Genomic DNA, 20126 nt, shown 5'->3' on the forward strand with positions numbered 1-20126 from the left:
CAGACATCAAGAAAGATGAAAAATAAAAATGCTCTGCTTGATTCATTTCCGTGGAGAACACTGATGAGCTAGCGGTGACTTCTCCGGAGGGATGGGAGTGGAAGCCAGAGTGGAATGGATGAAGGAGTGAGCAAGGAGATGGAGACAGTGGGAAAAGAGAACTCCTCCAAGAAGTTCAGCTATGAATAGGGATGAGACGAATAACATGGTACCTGTATGTTCAGGGAATATTTTAATTTTTAAAAAATTATAGAGAATTGTGAGTGCTCAAGTGCTATTCAGATGTGGAAGGAAGATACTGGATGTGTAAACCAGGTTTGTGATCATCAACAAACCATAAGGATCATTCGAACGATATTAAATTTTCATACAGCATTAAAATTTCTCCTCTAACTAAGCACAACTATTAACTTCATTCCTTCATTCAGCAAATAGTTATTTTAACACTTTCTATGTATCATGCGCTGTTCTAGGTTCTGGGAATATAACTGTGTATAATATTTATTTACTGAGATGGAGAAGATTCGGTGTGGGTGAGGTTGGATTTGGGGGAAAATCGAGAAGTTTGTTTTGGCCATGTTAAGTTTGAGCTGTCTTCCAGACACCTCCGTGGAGATGTCAGATAGACTGCTGGAGAAGCTGACTGTAGAGTTTGGCAGATGTGAGGACAGGGACCTTAGTGTCCTCATTGCTGTATCCCCAGCGTCTGGAACACAGTGGGTGCTCAGTAAATATCTGAAGAATGAATTAATGAATAAGATATTATCTAATAAGTACGTAGCCTTTAATCATGAATTTGTAAAACCAAAAATATATAAATATAACAAAAACATTAGTGAAGGACTTTCAAGATGAATCTAGTACAATAATAAGGAAATTGTTCAGTGCCAAGACTCTTCTTATGAAAGGATGTAGACCTATAATCAGGCCAAGACTTCTGTGTAGGCATTATTTATTTTATGATTGCTGTCATACAGTGTATAGGAATTCTCCACTTAAAATGGATAAAAAAGATATGTTGTTCCCTACATGCACTTGAGTAGAATTCCTAGATGAGAATAATGTTGTGTAGAACACTTTAAACAGTGTTTAAGAAATAATTTTAGGCCCATTGTGGTGGCTCATACCTGTAATCCCATCCCTTTGGGAGGCTGAGGCGGGTAGATCACTTGAGCCCAGGAGTTCGAGACCAGCTTGGGCAACGTGGCGAAACCCCATCTCTACTAAAAATACAGAAAATTAGCCAGGTGTGGTGGTTCACTCCTGTAGGCTCAGCTACTTGGCAGTCTGAGGTGGGAGGATCGCTTGAGCCTGGGAAGTCGAAGCTGCAGTGAGCTGAGATCATGCCACTGCACTCCAGCCTGGGCAACAGAGTGAGACTCTACCTAAACAAAAAAAAATGAAAGAAAGAAAGAGAGAGAAAAGAAGAAAGAAAGAGAGAGAGAAAGAAAGAAAGGAAAGAAAGAGAGAGAGAAAGAAGGAAGGAGGGGAAGGAAGGAAGGAAGGAAGGAAGGAAGGAAGGAAGGAAGGAAAGAAGGAAGGAAAGAAGGAAGGAAAGGAAGGGAGGGAGAGAGGGAGGGAGGGAGAGGAGGGGAGGGGAGGGGGAAGGAATGTTTTAGCAGAATCATAAGTATAGATCTGGATCCATGCTGTGTTGAAGAATTGAGGGCTAGTTTACTTAAATGAAATTTTAAAGCAAATCAAATTATAAACTTCTCAGGACAATCATTACATATACCTGGTATGCATCATGAGTCAGTGTTGCATCTTGGCTGTTTAGAAGGTAGCAGTTATTCTGTTTAAACTTCAAAATATTCCTCTTGCTTGTGGAAATCTTTATTGATTATTAACTATAAAATATTATATAATATGACTTGAGCACTCTTCCTAATACTCCTAGAGAACTTAATTGATACAAAGTTTACTATGGGACACAATAAAGGATAGAAAAGGGTAAATCTAAGATTGACAAGAAAGTTTGATTTGAATTTAAACCTTTGTAACCTTAGCCCTACTTGTAGCTTTTGTTCATTTTACCTTCTGGCCTCTAGCATTTCCTCCATAAGTTATTATGAAGCCGTGGTGGAGGGAGGAAGAGGGACTAAAATTCAAGATATTGTATAGAAAAACAAGAGATTGCTAACAGAGTATTTGTTTCCACCAGATAAAAATTTCACTTAAGGCTGGGCGCTGTGGCTCAATCCTGTAATCCCAACACTTTGGGAGGCCGAGGCGGGCGGATCACCTGAGGTCGGGAGTTTGAGACCAGCCTGACCAACATGGAGAAACCCTGTCTCTACTAAAAATACAAAATTAGCTGGCGTGGTGGCGCATGCCTGTAACCCCAGCTACTTGGGAGGCGGAGGCAGGAGAATCACTTGAACCCACGAGGCCGAGGTTACGGTGAGCTGAGATCACACCATTGCACTCCAACCTGGGCAACAAGAGTGAAACTCCATTTCAAAAAAAATTTTTTTTTTCACTTAAAAAATATTTATCCAGTGATCCCATGTGTCTCACCAAGGAATGAGAAAACAGGCTGACAGAATGGCATCAGCGGTGTTGATTAAGCACCTACTTCATGTCAAGAACTGGGCTAGGAATTGAGATAGCTTGGTGAAAAAAATAGATATATATACATATACGGCTTCTGCTCTCATAGAACTTAGTAATTTTGCAAAGGGCAATGAAGAGGAACTGCATATGCTAACAGAGCTCCTAATGAAGGAAGTAACCTAGTTTGAAGGATCAGGGAGGATTTCCCTAAAGGCATCAGCGTTTTGCTCACATGTGAAACATACATAGATCATTTCAGGCAGAGCGAGCGAGTGGTACTAAGGTTCGTATTTACTGAGCATTCACTGTGTGCCTGGCACAGTTTTAAACACTTTCATTATATTACTAAGGTAGATTCTATCACTAATCCCATTTTACAGATGGGAAAACTAAAACCGCTAAGAGTTTAAATAACTTGCTCAAATTCAAACAGTTGGTAAATGGTTCCCAGAATTCTAGCTCAGGAAGTCTGATTTCACAGCACAAATTCTTAACCTCTATTTTGGTTTTTTAAAAGCATGGTGTTTTTGAAAAACTGAGGAACATGTAACATGACTTAACAGAGCAATATCATGTGCTGTCTTATGGGTTTGCAATTTTGGACTTTATCCTAAGCCATAGAAAGTGATTCTGTGTGTGTGTGTGTGTATAGAAACGAAATATTTTTGGACTTCCTTCATTTCCTTAAAGCCTCAAAATAGAGAGCAGAATGTTAAGAAATCTGTCATTTGTGCACATGAGCATCTTTCAAAAACACACTCATCCAACAATATACTGAATTGATTGTTTTAAAATTATAGGGTGGTGCAAACATTTTCAATCATGCCATTGGTCAAGGGAAAAAGTTAGATGAGAACTTCTATTGAATCCATGCTATTTTATAAGAATTTTGCTAGTGGCTTAACATACGTTATCTTATGTAGTATATATAATGAAGAGTAAGCTGTGTTTTCATACCAGAACTCATTACTAGCAATTCAGCACTTAATATGATGGAGAAGATTAGAAAACAGATTTTAAATGCTAAAAGCCAACAAGCTCAATAGCAAAATCTGGTTTTAAGTAACATTTAATAAGCCATCATTAATAAAATAGTAACAACCAGGCACAGTGGCTCATGGCTGAAATCCCAGCATGTTGGGAGGCTGAAGTAGGAGGACTGCTTGAGGCCAAGAGTTCAAGACCAGCCTGGGTAACATAGCAAGACCCCGTCTCTACAAAACTTTTTTAAAAAAATTAGCGAGGCATAGTGGCGCACACCTGTAGTCCCAGCTACTTGTAAGGCCGAGGCGGGAGGATCGCTTGAGCCCAGGAGTTTGAGGCCTCAGTGAGCTATGATCATGCCACTGCATTCCAGCCTGGGCGACACAGACTCTGTCTCTCAAAAAAATAAAAATAGAAAGTAGTGACAACCATAGATAGCAGTTTTCATTTATTGAGCACCTACTTAGTTTGAAGGTTATGATACCAAAGCCAGAACCAAGTATTTTATAGCAAAGTCTCTTCCCCTTGTTTGTAAATTGAGTACTTATTTTGTGCCTCACATCATGCCAGCATCTTAAGTTTTTGGCTCTAAGGTCATGTTCATTGGAACTCTATCTGTGGAAATGCTTTGAGTTCTGGCTGTAGGGGAATTCTTTAGCAGAGGATTTTCCTTTGTTTCTGCCAAGTACCTGAGGCACAGCTTACCTGGGACACTTTTTTCCTCTGCTTGAGGTTTTCAGATACAGGTAATGTAAATTTGATGGGCAAACCCATTTGAGGGCTACCTCTTGGTTACAAATTCTTGAAGGAGATGTTTTTCTTTCTCCACCTAGAGCCAAGGTCAAGGCAGGCAGGTTTCTTTGAGTCACTTTATATAGGGTAGGTTTGTTATAGTTTCCCTATACTGAGAGTGCAATTCTTTGGGAGCCTTGCTTTATGGAAGAGTTTTTATTAAACTCTCTACTTTCAAAGGGACAAGCCCTGGGCTTCATCTTCACCCCAGCGTTCGTGTACTCTTTCATGATGAAGCTCGAGGTCAAGTTTCGGCTTCACCTTGTTTTTGACCTCTTAGTGTACTTTACTTTCTTACAAAGTCAGTGAGATGAGTAAAAATGATTCTATACAATTTTTTATCCTTTATTTAATGTTAGCAGGAGAGTTGTTCAGGTGTCTACTTTCCATATCACTGTAAATGAAAGTTTAAATTTTTGACTATGCATTAAGCTGTTAAATCTGCACAACAATTCTGGTGGTAGATGTGAAGAACACAAGGGTTAAAGAGGTTTGCGTGACTCCGCTAAGATCATACGGTCAGTAAAAATTTGAAAAGGAGTTTGATCCCAAGCCATCTAACTTTGGAAGCTATACCAAATGCTGGTGACGTAACAAAGGAGTTCCTACCGAATCTAGCTTGTGATTGACCTGTATCTTTCCTACTAGATCACACACCAGTAATGACTCGATGGATGCATGGATGCATGGATGGAGGGATGCATGGATGCATGGATGGATGCATGGATGGATACATGGATGCATGGATGGAAGGAAGAATGGGAGGGAGGGAAGGAGGGAGAGAGAGAGAGAAGGAGGGAGGAAGGGAGGGAGGAAGGGAAGTGTCTCAACATAGAGACCAGGAGAAGAAATGGCACTACAGAGTATATTTATTTGAACAAATTCAATAGGAGAAAGAAGAAAGGTTCTATGTCAGGAGGTTCATGCAATTATTCTGCTGCATCTGGTAGGGTCATTGCTTCTATTTGGAGGTTACATGTATCTTCAGAAAGTTTAGCTGTATTACCAGTTGTTGTTGTATGCTGATTTTTATGAGTGAAGTAATATAATAAGAATGGGCGAGCACAAGGAGACCAGCATTCTACTTTTAATAACCTCTGACCTTAAACAGGTTACCGAGGCCTCATCTAGGCATCTGTTCCCTTATCTTTAAAAACAAAAGATCTTTAAAGTCTCATCTTTTTTTCACCAAAAAAATTTAAAAATTGAGATAGAACTTTTATATATATATATATACACACACACATATGTAAGTTGTTGAGACATGCTTTTCTAGTGGCATTCCATCTATAGAAAGGATAATTTTCCAGAAAAGTATATTTTATTTTTAGTTTGTATCAGCTACTCTATTTTAAGTGCTTTACATACTTCGCTATAGGATAGTCAGATATGAATCTTTATAAAAGTAATTTTATTAGGGCTTATTTTATTCTTTGGAATACCCATTCAGATAATATCATCAATATAATCCTTCTGGATTAAATAGACGAAGGAGGTTGCCTTTTATTTTTATATTTAAGAACCAAAATATTGTGTAGTGCCTTTTGCTTCAAGATGTTCAGGTGAGAATGTTTCAAAAAACCAAAATAAAGGGAAAGATAACATACTGTCAGTTTTCCTCTGAATGTTTCCTGACAAATAAGTGAGTTATCAGATTTCAATTTATAGTTCAATAAGTTTATATAGCTAATAACAAAAATTGTATTCAGAAAGGTATATACATGTAAGTTTTTAGTTGATTGTGCAGAAAGAGAGCAACACTCTGCCGCACCCTGTTGTGTGTTTTCTTGCCTTTCCAATTTCTACTTGCCTTTCAAGTTCCAGCTCAACTTTCCCCTGCAAGGCATTCTCCTAGCTCCCTCCAGCACAGCATTGTGGATTTTTTTTTTTTTTTTTTTTTTGAGATTGAGTTTTGCTCTGTCACTAGGCTAGAGTGCAGTGGTGTGATCTTGGCTCACTGCAACCTCTGCCTCCCGGGTTCAAGTGATTCTCCTGCCTCAGCCTCTTGAGTAGCCAGGATTATAGGTGTCCACCACCATGCCCGGCTAATTTTTGTATTTTAATAGAGACAGAGTTTCACCATGTTGGTCAGGCTGGTCTTGAACTCCTGACCTCAGGTGAGGATTACAGGTGGGAGCCACTGCGCCCAGCCTGCACTGTGGATTTTTAAATAGGTAACCTCTCAGTCTGCTTAGCTCTCATGACTATCAAATAAAAGTTGTGTTGCTCATCTTCTCCTTACCTCCTCACCTTTTAAACTCAGGAATTAATGGAAAGAAGGAGACATTCATTTAAGGAGAGAACCTATGCATTGGATTGATGAATGATGAGTTTGTGAAAGTTAGGGACGTGGAGTTAAATATATGCCCACACTGTTAAAGACAGTGTGTTTTACTTAGTGTATAACTAGTCTTCATCTAGGTGAATTTGAGTAAATCTCTTAACACCTCCTGGCATCAATTTTCTTACCTGAACAAGAGTTAGGGTAGATCAGGAACCATCAACCAGCGCATCAAAATCTTCAACAGTAGATACAGAAAACGTACATGCTGGATCTCATTTAACTAAATTTCCCTTGGGGATTTACTTTTACTCCCCATCTCTGCAGAGATTAAAAAGTAAAGGAAAATTGCTTCTCCTAATAGAAAAAAAAAAGTCATGGTTTTTAGTCAAGGTGATTTCTAAGATGCCATCGAGTTCTACAGTTACAGAGCTATGAGTCTATCATATGAGGAAAATAAAATCGAGGGGAAAAAAGTTAAGACAACAAAATACCAATTTATTTACTTGATATGTCTGTTTGCATGGAAAGACATCTTTTTTGTTTGTAAGAACTCATTAACAGATGTATATTTTTGGATAGGTGATATATCAGCAAACTGTTGTTAGCATCTCTATATTATATCTTAAATATTTCCACTTGCCTTCAGCCCCACTACAACCACCCAGATCTAAGCCACTCTCCATCACCTCTTGCCTGGACCTCTAAAGTTGCCTCCTGCTTGGTTTCTAGCAACCAGAATATTTTTTAAATAAAAGCTGAATCTCAGTTCTCTCTTGCGCAGAATCTCTCCTGGCCTACTAGACCCTGCACAACTTGGCCTTCGCCTTTCGTTCCAGTCTTGTCTTGTTCTGCCTTTACCTCTGCCCTCGGGCCTTCTCCTGGTTTTGGAACGTGCCACAGTCTCCCTCCCTGGTGGTATTACACAGTCATTCCCTCTTCCAGAAGACTCTGCCCCTCTCAACTGGTATGGCTTCTCTTTCTCTGTCTTTAGATCTCAGCTTAATATAGCTCCACAGAAAAACCTTCCCTCACTGCCCTATTTAGGTAGCCCACCTGTTTTACTCCATTTCTGTGTCCTGTTTGCATCTTTTCATAGGAATTACAGTTGACCGTTGAACAATTAGGGGGCTAGAGGTGCCACCCCGTCTACACACAGTCAAAATTCCTCATGTAACATTTGACTCCCCCAAAACTTAACCATGAATAGCCCACTATTGACCAGAAGCCTTACCGGTCAACAGTCAATTAACACTTATTTGGCATGTTGTATGTATTTTTTACTGTATTCTTACAGTAAAGGAAACTAGAGAAGGGACAATGTTATTAAGACAATCATAAGGAAGAGAAAATATTCTTACTGCTCATTAAGTGGAAGCGGGTCATCACAAAGGTCTTCGTCCTTGTCATCTTCATGCTGAGCAGGCTGACAAGGAGAGGGAGCAGGCAGGGTTGGTCGTGCTGTCCCAGAGGTGGCACAGGAGGAAGGAGATCTGCATGTAAGTGCACCTGCACAGTTCAAACCCCTGTTGTTGAAGGGCCAACTGTATTATTACTTTGTTATTTGTTTCCTTTTAATTTTTCTTTCTAGACAAATTGACAGCAGGGGCCATGTCTGTTTGGTTTAATGGTATAACATTCCAAGCACACAGCAAGTAAGTGCTCTACAAATATTTGTTGAATCCTTGACTCAATTAGACATTTACCATTTTTTTTGTTTGCTTTTTTTAGAGTCAGGGACTTGCTTTGTCCAGACTGGAGTTTTGTGGCAAAATTATAGCTTACTGAAGCCTCAAACTCATGGGCTCGAGCGATCCTTCTGCCTCGGCCTCCCAAAGTGCTGGGAGTACAGGCATGAGCCACTGTGCCTGGCTGACGTTTATCTTTTTATCTGTATTTTACTTCAGTTAATTAAAATAAGTTTTATTCTCTGAAAACTGACAATCTTTATTCTCCAAGCAACTGAAAATAGTCTGGAAATGTGCAAAGAAATAGGGAATCCTACCAGAGATTTAATCTGTCCACAGATAATCCTGAAAATGGACAAGTTACTTATGGATAATCAAAAGTGTGTCCAAGAGTTATCTGTTTTTTGAAAAGGTTCTATATATGCCTTGCTGTAGTTAGCAGAGGTCGCTTCAAAAGCTATTCGTATTGGAATCCGTGTATACCTGAGTGTGCATGATTAAAAGTCTTTAATTGTAGGTTTGCAACATGTTTGTAGAATCTGATCAGTATGTTAACTGCTGGATTAATCCTGTTTTCTAAATCTTCAATATGCATATTTTTACAAAAGAAATATCTCCTCTTCCGTTTCTGGATGTACCTCACGTGATTAATTCTCATGAGTAAGCAGAGATCTTGACCTGTAGCTTCTTACATCTGCCTATTTGTTTAGCAGAACAGAGAATTACGGTGAAACAGAGGAATGGTACAAGCGTTTGTGTTTGCTTTACAGACACATCTCCCATCTTAGTACAAAAAAACACTGCAAACTCTTAATTTTAGATCTTCTTAGGTTTGTTGTAAATAGAAAGTGGAGTATAATGTTTTATAGATTTATTTCTAAACTATATTATGGTTACTTTTCTCATTGTGCTTTTCAGATATTTAAGAAATTGTTTATGTGCTGTCATAAATATGAATTCATTATTATTAAATGTTAATGAATAATTTTGCTTCAAAATAAAATAGTGAGCCTGTATACTTTCACTTGTATAGTGTCCTAGCCCATATTTTAATTTTTTAGTTTTTCCATTTGTTTTCTTTCATGTCAGCTTCTTCATCTGGTCCATCAGTTGCTGAACATATTACATCACCTCCACCCCATCCCATCTTCATGACAATCAGAGGAGGTTGCTATGTGCTAGTTTCATCCGGGCCATTTTGTGGCCAAATGCTAAGCACACTACCAGCTCTATCCAATGCTCACTCACTGGTGCAGTTTCCATTTGAGTCCAGCCCTATAGAAAGGAGATGACAGCTTTTGGTTTTCATAGTTTGACTAAACTATCTTTTTGTGTCATGTAAGGAACCAAAATCATATTTTAAACTTGCTCCTTGATAACTCCTTATTTAAAATTTTCTGGGAATATTTTATCACTACAGATATTAAGGCATGGAGAAGAAATAAATGCTTTATTGTAGCCACAGAAATTGTTTTCTTTTGCCATCTCTCTGAAAAAAAATTCCAAGGCCAGGCGTGATGGCTTATGCCTCGAGTCTCAGCATTTTGGGAGGTCAAGGTGGGAGGATCAGTTAAACCCAGTAGTTTGAGACCAGCCTGGACAACATAGTGAGACCCCATCTCTACAAAAATAAAATATAAAAAAATTAGCCAAGCATGGAGGTGTACACCTGTAGTCCCAGCTACTTGGGAGGCTCAGGTGGAAAGGATCCTGTGAGCCCAGGAGGTGGAGGGTGCAGTGATCTATGATCATACCACTGTGCTCCAGCCTGGGCAACACAGTGAGACCCTGTCTCAAAAAAGAAAATATTCCCTTCTCACCTCTGATCAGAATAGAAAAAGACTGCCCATGACTCATGTTCAGAATTTCTCCAATCCAAACCCAGCTTTTCCTCATTTTATGAAAATATGAGCTGCCTTCAGTTGCACAATGTTCACCGTAAACACACGGTTTTAGGAACTTGAAGAATGTCCATATGTAGAACCCAGACTCTTAACTCCAACACAGGTCACTAAAGCTTTGGACTGAAAAGCAAGGAGTGCACAGGCCCTGCCTCTGCACCTCCACCTGGGGGAGGAACACTTCCATGACGCCAACGCCGGGTGAGCCTGTTGGTTCTGGCATTCATTGGTTAGTCACCTGATGTAGATGTTCTACTCCAGAGGTGGCAAACGTGTGGGACATTTGTTAACACTCCCACCTCCAATACTTATGACAGACATCAATAATGGATCACCGCTTCTCGGCCTTTTGGCTAAGATCAAGTGTAGTGTCTGTTCTTACCAGTTTCATAATGGATCATGGCAGTGTTTCCTACTGAGTGCAGAGTCAGTCTTGGGATCTTTCTTAACACAACAATCACTTTCAGTTGCCAACCTTGTTTTAAAAAAGAAGCATCAGCACTCCCTGAAATCCCTCTCCGTTTTTCTTACTCTATTCTTATGCTATGCATCCCCTCTTCCCACCCTTCCCCATCCCCTACCATGGCAACTAAGCTCTTATTTTTATGATTGCTTTATGATATTTTCTACAGAACCTGTCATTTACTTTTACCAAATGGAAAACAGAGATGATGTGGTTTTTTCTCTCTTACTTGGCAGTCCAGCAATAACTTAACTAAGTGAGCAGTAGCCTTTGTAAGGTAAGATGGAATTTTAAAGTTGGCCCCAGATATAATTCTAATGTGTCCAGTGACACTGCAGAACATGTAAATTTCCCTGGAACCATGTATTATTCTGGGATGTGTGTGTGTGTGCGTGCTCGTGTGCGTGCTGGTAGATGTTACAGTCACGTAAAATGTCAGCACAGTAATTATAGACCAGAAAAGTTCACTTCAAAGAATTAATACTGTTCAAAGGAAAATTCACGACTTGGAAACTCACAAATTTAAAACTAAAGCATTTTCTTTTCGTTCCTTTCCATTAAAAGTTGGGTAGAGTAGTTACCACTCTAAGATGAAGTCTATAATAGCATAAAAATCCCTCTGGATAGGAAAGAGTGTGCTGTTTCAGTTTTCCAGCCCATCTTATTGGATTTCAGAACTCTTTAAGTGCTTAGCTTCTGGTGTTTTGGGGATTAGGAATGTGCGTTCTTCTAGAGAATTAGAAGGCAAATGTTAGGCTTGTCAGCATCTGAGGACCACAGAAGCAGTCCACCCATTGTTCGAGTCACGCTTCCAGGGCCCAGCACTTTTCACTGAGGAGCCTGCTTTTGAAGTGTTTTCTTTGCTTAATTTTCTCCACCTTTGAGATCCTTTCAGAAGTGTTTTCTTTCAAAATATCATGCATTCTTCTTTAGAAGAATTGGTCTTTCTAGTAATACAAAGAAACATAGGATACTTGTAATCTGTCAAGTATGGCTAAAAACATTAGGGCATTAAGGACAGATAGAATAAGGGTTGTGGAAGAAGTTTTGCAGTCTCATTATAAATCGGCTGTTTTTCTCTTTTTAATTTAGTCTGAGTATAGAGAACTATATCTAGGCAAGAAAATAAGAAATTTTGGGTTCATTTAGAAATTGCAGTTGGTTTTTTCATACTTAATGGGAAATCAAAATGGAAATCCTTCTTTGGCATTACAGTTATGTATTGGAGTCTTACTTGTGTATGAAAATAATTGAAGGTCTAATAAAAATTCTGCTCAAAACCAGTGTCTGTTATTTTATGGAGTTACCTTTTAAAAATTAACCAAGATGACCATAAAATTATGTGGAAATTTTACGTTTAAAAAAAATCAGCATAAAATGTTAACATAGGTCTGAGAACAGAAAATAGCAATTCCTAAAATAGCCCTTGTAGTCATATGTATGTATGTACGTTGATTTACAAATTTAAATACAGGATTTAAGAATTAGAGTATACAGGCCGGGCGCGGTGGCTCACGCTTGTAATCCCAGCACTTTGGGAGGCCGAGGCGGGCGGATCACGAGGTCAGGAGATCGAGACCACGGTGAAACCCCGTCTCTACTAAAAATACAAAAAATTAGCCGGGCGCGGTGGCGGGCGCCTGTAGTCCCAGCTACTCGGAGAGGCTGAGGCAGGAGAATGGCGTGAACCCGGGAGGCGGAGCTTGCAGTGAGCCGAGATCGCGCCACTGCACTCTAGCCTGGGCGATAGAGCGAGACTCCGTCTCAAAAAAAAAAAAAAAAAAAAAAAAAAAAAAGAATTAGAGTATACTTTGATTCACAAAATAAATGTAAAGTAGCTATTCTTACACACCTATTTGTTGAGATATAATCCACAGAATAATTACATACATTGGTTCACCGTACTTCTCTCTGTTTACTAAGACTTAACCCTAGGGTCACAGTTCCTGCAGTCACTCCTATTGCTTTTCTCAACTGCTCTAATAAATCTGTGTCCTTTCTCTCAGGTGGTAGCATCCTTTGCAGATGTTAATTTCAACATCTGGTGGACTCATTCTTAATTTTGTTCTGTGAAATCTTATTCTGACTTTAATTCTTAGCCTCTGAACTTGCTTAAAATATTTCTTTTTGGGTTTTCTGGGTGTTCATCACTAGAGACAAGTTATTAATGCTTCTAACACCAGGGATTTGTGGAGGATCTTCTATCACTGTAAATCTGTGCTCCCTTAAAGTGAACTATCTGAGGTTAAAATAGAAGATGTCTATTTTTTTAACCTCAATACTTAATGTAGTGCTTAACACAGAGCAGTTCCGAAATGTTTGTCGAAGGAAAACGTATCCTGAGGCATTGGGATTGGGAAGGAAAGATGTTATTTTCAACTTCTACCAGAGGGGCTAAGCAGTGCTTCAGGGAGTAAGCCATTTGGGAGATGATTTAGTTTCTGTCACAAAAAAATCCTTGGCTGGGCACCGTGGCTCACGCCTGCAATCCCAGCACTTTGGGAGGCCGAGGTGGACAGATCACTTAAGGGTCAGGAGTTTGAGACCAGCCTGGTCAACACAGTGAAACCCCATCTCTACTAAAAATACAAAAATTAGCTGGGCATGGTGGTGCGTGCCTGTAATCCTAGCTACTCAGGAGACTGAGGCAGAGACTGAGGCAAGAGGATCACTTGAACCCGGGAGGTGGAGGTTGCAGTGAGCTGAGATCACACCACTAGCTCCAGCCTGGGCGACAGAGTGAGACTCCATCTAAAAAAAAAAAAAAAAAAATCCTTATATGTATAATTGTCCCTTCATTTGTCCATAATAACACCAAGATGATGAAATTGTGCCTTTTTCCCAGAGCTCTCAGCTAAAGTTTTCTGACTCTGATTTTTAGGTCCATACCTAATGTTCAGTCCATGTTAATAAACATTTTTCAAAGAAATGTTAACAGCAGCGGTGGTAGGATAACTATATAAACTATGTGAAGAAATAAATACATGGTCAATTACGTGAATGTGCATGAAGAAATAACTTTTCAAACTGCGATGATTAGAAAAGGCCCAAATAAAGTGCAGTGAATCTATTATAAATTGTACAAAAGAGAGAGATAATAATATGGGAATAAAATTAAAATTATAAACATAATTTCACAAGATGCAACCAAGCCATCATTACTATTTTATCTGACTTAATATGACCCCCTGTTCATTATGCAGACCAGTGGAATTTGATAATTGTGTAGTGGTATTCTAAAGTTGCATCTTTTACTGTATTTAAAGTTAAATGGGCCATGCACAGTAGCTCATACCTGTAATCCCTGCACTTCAGGAGGTCAGGCTGGGAAGATCGCTTGAGGCCGGGAGTTTGAGACCACACTTGGCAGCACAGTGAGACCCTCATCTCTACAAAAAATAATTAGCCAGGCGTGGTAGTGCATGCCTGTAAGTCCTGGCTACTCAGGAGGCTGAGGCAGGAGGATTGCTCGAGCCTGGGAGGTTGAGGCTGCAGTGAGCTGTGATTGCATCATGACACCACTGCACTCCAGCCTGGGTGACAGAGCAAGACCCTGTCTAAAAAAAAAAAAAAAAAAAAAAAAGTTAAATGATATGTAACATTTGGGAGTGACAAGACTGTGTTCATCAGCTTAGGGCCTGGCAGCAACTTTTCTAGAGTTAGCTTTTTTCTTCTTTCTCGTTCCATGACTTAAAAATAATAACTTGCTGGGCATGGTGCCTCATTCTTGTAATCCCAGCACTTTGGGAGGCTGAGGCACTTGTGGCCAGGAGTTCGAGACTAGCCTGGGCAACGTAGTAGATGCCTTCCCCGCCACCATCTCTACAAAAGAAAAAAAGTTAACTCTTGATTTGCTTTCTAGTAGTGGGTGAGTTTGGAGTTCCAATGATTGTTAACCCATTACTTCTTCATTTGGTGAACATCTCCTTAAGTTTCAGATGCTGCAAAGATGTACAAGACTTTGTTTCCTACTCTCCAGGATCTTTCAGTCTAACTCTGTGATACTTTAACTATTTTATTTTGCATTAGTTGAGCCTTTATCCAAATTCAGTTTTGCTGTACCATTCTGAAACTTGAAGAGTGTTCTGAGAGCCACCGAGCTAATTAAAGGATTAGAAAATGAGACTCATGAAAAGAACTCAAGAAGAATTGAATTATTTAACAGAAAAGAGAGAAAGCTAAAGGGACATACATTAATCATTTTTGAAGATGTAATGGATGATGACCATCTAGTTCTAGCATTGGCCAAAGATGGGAAAGGAAAAAGTGGATTAAATTATAGAATGAGATATTAAGGTAAGACTTGAGAGTCTAAGAACACAGGAGTTATTTTAATAGGGTCCTCTTAATGAATGTAGTCCTGACATTTTTAAAGGGTATTTTTAAGTTACATAAAATATTTTTTGTTTCCCCAAGTTAAACTGTGACTGAATTTAGGGATTAACAGAAAAAGAGTGTTCAAGTTTTTGTATCATCTTTCAGAAAATTATAGAGCTTGACTAGGGAGAGAGCCAACACTTGGTTCCAGGACATGCATGATACTGAATCAGTAAAAAGCAAATGGTCACAGCAAGGGCAGCCCTCTTGTAAATATATCCTAATTTGCTTTTATAATCTTTAAATAGTTTTTTTGTTTTACTTTTTTAGACAGGGTCTCACTGTGTTGCCCAGGCCATAGTGTAAGGGCTATTCACTGGTGTGATCATGCACACTCCAGCCTTGAGCATCTGGGCTGAAGGCTTCCTCTTGCCTCAGCCTCCAGAGTAGCCGGGACCACAGGCAAAAGCCACCACACCCAGCAGAGCAGTGCATCTATAATCTTCATAAATCATTTAGAAAATTGAAACTCATTTACTAGAGATAAACTTAAGAGCATGATTAAAGTTTATTTTTAAAGAGTTTCTTATTCCTTTGCTCAGTTGCATATTGCTAGGGACGATGTCTACTAAGAGTTAATGCCTCCTCTCATTTAGATTTGAAAGGCATTCTTGCCGTTAGCGTTTACAGCACTTTTTCAGACCCAACAGCTTGATAACTTGGGCTACTATCTAAACCTTCAAAGAAAATGGAGAGTTAGAGTCCATCTGCGTTGTGATTTAACTTTCCAAAAGCCTCTGATTTTTAAGCCCTTTCACTTCAGGTGCCAGATTTTCTCAAAGCACAAGACCCCTTAACTCAATCTTTTCTCTCTGCCAAATGAACAATTTTATGTCTGTTCCCTTACTCTACAGCCACTGAAATCTAGTATTCAGTAATATACTTAGGAAGGTATCTCAGTTTTTTTCTTCATGAAAACCTTCTGTGCTGTATTACTTATGGCCAATCTCAGACGCAAGTGTAAGTACATACATAGAACCTCACAAAAATTTATTCCTTAGCTAAAAAGGGATAATAATTTCTTCTCCTCATGCTTAGAAACATTTTAAATATAACAAAGGCTTTCTAATGACCAGCTGAGTTTTATCTCTTCTTCATTCTTCATCTGATTAATCTTTTCTTTCGTGTTTTTATTTCTCAGTTGCAATGCCAAAGCTCTATTTGTACTGTTCTTCTAATATCGGAAAAATGCATGCTTGCTCAGTTTAAATATTCCAACTTTTGCCGAGTGATAATTAACTGACCTCATCCCATCTGACCACTGACTTGCCAAAATCAAGTTTTATAGTGCGATTGAACAATTAGTCGAACTACATTATCTTTATAATTCATATTTTACCAAGAATTACAGTTTTCTACATGATAGTAATGTAAATGCATCAGGAAAAGAGGGAAATGAAACTAACTTTTATTGGGTGCCTGCTTTGAGCAAGCCCGTGTGCCAGGCAATTTGTGTGTGTGTATTTATATGTGTTTGTGCGTACGTGTGTGTGTGTGTGATATTTAATTTAATGTTCATAGTCTTGAGGCTTTGTTATCATTAACCTTGTTTTACAGATGAAGAATATGTAGCATGGAGAGGTTAAATAATTTGCCCAAGATTTTAGGATTATTAAGTGGCAGTTCAAATGCTTATTTATGTAAAAGTCATAGAGAAAAAAAATAATAAAAAGAATTCTGAAACAAAGCCCATGTCATCATAATCAAGAGTACTTGGAAGAGAGGGGGCAGTGTCTAATTTGTCTTTTTGCAGCTTTAATTTTCTATTTCTACTTCTGTCCGTTTCCTTTTAAGCTTTATTTTTTTTTTCCTTTCGCATGATGTACGTTTTTCTAAAGCCAGAGTAGTGAGCAGCTTGAAAGGTTAAGGAAAAGAGGGGGTAGGGAGGCAGAACTATTGTGTATTGTGGTCTCTTTATTTTTCATGCCTCAAGCATACGATGTAGTAATATTCCTCGTCTTCCAAAAAAAGAAATCAGTGAACGTGGTTCCTTACTTAGCTCACATTAATGGCCATGTGAGTGCACGCTGAAAATGTATATTTAGGAAAGTAAGGACATAATTAACATAAAAACCATTCTAATAGAATTAGTCTATGACTGAAGGAGGGAGGCGAGTCCAAATCATTCTGTATTGTTCAGTACATTTTTTTTTATATCAGGCATAAATTTAACTGTGTGTTGCAACCAGTGACAACTATCATAGAGGTTTGGGTTTTTTAAAATCAAGAAATATAGTTTGAATCTTGCTCCTCCATTAACTGTAATACTATGTAAGTCTTACTTAAAATATTACGCTTATATGGTAGACATTATGTTAGTATAATTCTGAAAAAAAAATAGTTGCCTAGAAGTGGCAGTGGATGCTTTAAAATTTTTTTCAATATATTTAAACAAAAAGAATATTCGTATGGTTTGGGGCTTAAACATTGATATGGATCCTAAAATACATTTAAAACTGCAGCATTAGAGACGAAACTTTGGCCTGGTTCAAGTAGGTGCTCAGTAAGTGAGCACTGAATGAATGTGCTGATAACTAAACAGCCTCACAAATAAATACCATGTCAGGAAAGACTCAGTACATCAGGAAAACCAAATGCACATATTAACTTAAATGCATTTATATGGGTTTTAAATTGTTGCCCTTCAAAATGCAGTAATGTATTTATTGATCTTGATTTTATGATTTGTAAAATATGCTTTTTAAAATTTCCTGAAAATTAAAAACTTAAGTCATTAATCCACTACTCTCTGGAATTACTTTTTTTTTTTTCTACAAACACTTAAGAGTTTCTCTAAAAGAATACTTCCCAGGTCCTAAGGCGTCTGGAATTACTTTTTTTATTCTACAAACACTGAAGAGTTTCTCTAAAAGAATAACTTCCCAAGTCCTAATGCTTAATGCAAAAAGTAATATTAGTACTTTTTTTGTTGTTTAGTCTCTTTCTCTGACCAAATATGCCACCAACTTGAGTCTCATTGTCCCTAGCCCATTAGGAACAACAGAAGTTTTACCCCACTTCCCAGCCCTTTTCTTAGGAATGTAGGAATCTGGCTAGAAGGCACAACAACCTCCCACCTTCCTCGCAGACCAAGGATTCCTGTTGTCAGATGCAGTGGGCATGAAAGCAGCAATTTTACAGCACAAAAACTCCAATAACATTTACTTCGGTTGGCTGAGATTGAAATGCACACAGGCACTGCTCAGTCTTGGTTGCTTAAGCACCAGCTTCCCTTGGCTTTTTGCCACTTTGTGCATTTCAGAGACAAGTCCTTTCAGGAGAAAGCATTTTGCTTGTAACTTGCAGTGGCGTAAACAGACCATTCAGGCATCGTTTATTGCATTACAAACTCAGCTATGCAAACTATCCCCAAATTGAATACAACAAAGTAATTAGTGAAATCATTTGGTCATGAGAATTCATAAGGAGGAATTGTCCTATTTAAAAAATAAAATTTTTCTTGTCTAAAGAATTATTTACAACTTTAGAGAATGGTAGCTTATCTCTTACAAGGTTTACTTACATAGTGAAGCTTAAGGTGACCAATCTACAAGTGTCTTCCTCTTCCCACTCCCCTGGAGCCAGCACTTCGTTGAATTCATTTGGGAAATCTTAAGAGAGCACCCACGTTACATTATAAAGCAAACACTGAAATGACGATGACCCACTCCTACATAGACTGAAGTGCTGGCATATCAACCCCATGTTACTATATAAAGAATAGGCAGAGAAAAGCATACAAAAACATCTCAGTAGCCTGACTCAGGCTGAACTAGGTTAAATATGCATACACATTGTGGATTCCCTAGAAGACAGGCAAGGGAAGGCAAGAGGGTGTACATTAGGTTACCCTAGAGGCAGTATTCATCTAATCAAGAGTTCATTCATTCCTGCAGCCAGTTTTTAAAATCATACATCTAATATGTACTAAAAACCAGTTGCTAAATATGGTTACCAGACATTTTCTTCTTCTACAAGATTGTGCTAGGTTCTGTATTTGTTTTTTTGTGGAGCTTTTTTCGGAGAACTTTAAAACAAAATTATAAAATCTCATGTTAATCAAAATTAAGTGACTTTTTCTACTCAACATTGCATCTAATTATTATCTGTTTATAAACCAATCCTGTTCATACTGGTCAGAGCAAACTGCAGCTTTCAAAAGGATATTAATGGTTAGTGCATTTGTTAACTGGGACCCTATTTATTGTTCCTGTCCAACTCAAATCACTCGTTTGTGTGAACTAAGTACTCTGAGCTTCATTAGAATTGTTATGGTCTGTAAGTAAATTGTGATGTACTTGAATTTCTACAGTTGTGTTTATTTTTCACGTTTTGTTCAAATAAACCAGGGCTCAGCTCTTAACATTTTCAAATACTTGTTTCGTTTTAAAAAAGGACAGGCGCCTTATTTGAGCTAACAGATGAGCCCTCATTTCTAAGGAACCCTAAGCAAGACCCTATCAATCCATGTGCTAATGGTCTTTCTTATTGATGAATTTGGCCCTTGCTCTGTTGATTGAATCTACATATAGTCTCTAGCCAGTGATGCTTAAAGAGAAGCCACAGGGTACAACATTTTGGAGTTGAAGTTCAAACCACACAGTCTCCCTTTCTGCATCCCGCAGATTCTCATCTGTGCTCTCTCCCCCAACCTCCAGCTGCTGCACTGTCACCAGCCCAGCTGAGATTCAGAATCACTTCTGGTGTGATTCTGTCCCTCAGGTACCCTTTATGTGCCTCAGAAACACTTTTACCTAGATGTCTCTCTACCATTCATACATGTTTACACTGATTTCCTTCTGAGTAAGTATATAGAACTATCAAAATGTCTAACCTGCCCGCTACTCAGTTGCAGTCCTAGTTTACTTCCCGCTTGATTTGATTGATTCCGTTTCTTTGGAGTATTAGAAAGAGAGAGAACTTGCCCGATACCTTCTGCTTTCATCTACAGCTACGATCCGATTTCCCTTCCCTTGAATGCATGAAGGAAGGGTTTAAATGGCATCTGAGGTAATCGTGAGTTTCTGGGTTACTTTGCAGTAGTTTGCCCTCCATGGAGTGCACAAGAGGAAAGAATGGGAATG

The 20126-nt window shown here is 38.7% G+C and overlaps 1 protein-coding gene and 1 pseudogene across 10 annotated transcripts in view; both read left to right on the plus strand.

Moving 5' to 3' along the window:
• Nucleotides 1-20126, plus strand: part of TENM3 (teneurin transmembrane protein 3) — a 2305387-nt gene that overhangs the window by 2046156 nt on the left and 239105 nt on the right. The window lies entirely within an intron of this gene.
• On the plus strand, nucleotides 10536-10682 carry LOC129481493 (uncharacterized; annotated as a pseudogene).

The sequence above is a fragment of the Symphalangus syndactylus genome, chromosome 4 (assembly GCF_028878055.3).
Source record: "Symphalangus syndactylus isolate Jambi chromosome 4, NHGRI_mSymSyn1-v2.1_pri, whole genome shotgun sequence".
In the NCBI taxonomy this organism is placed as follows: Eukaryota; Metazoa; Chordata; class Mammalia; order Primates; family Hylobatidae; genus Symphalangus; species Symphalangus syndactylus.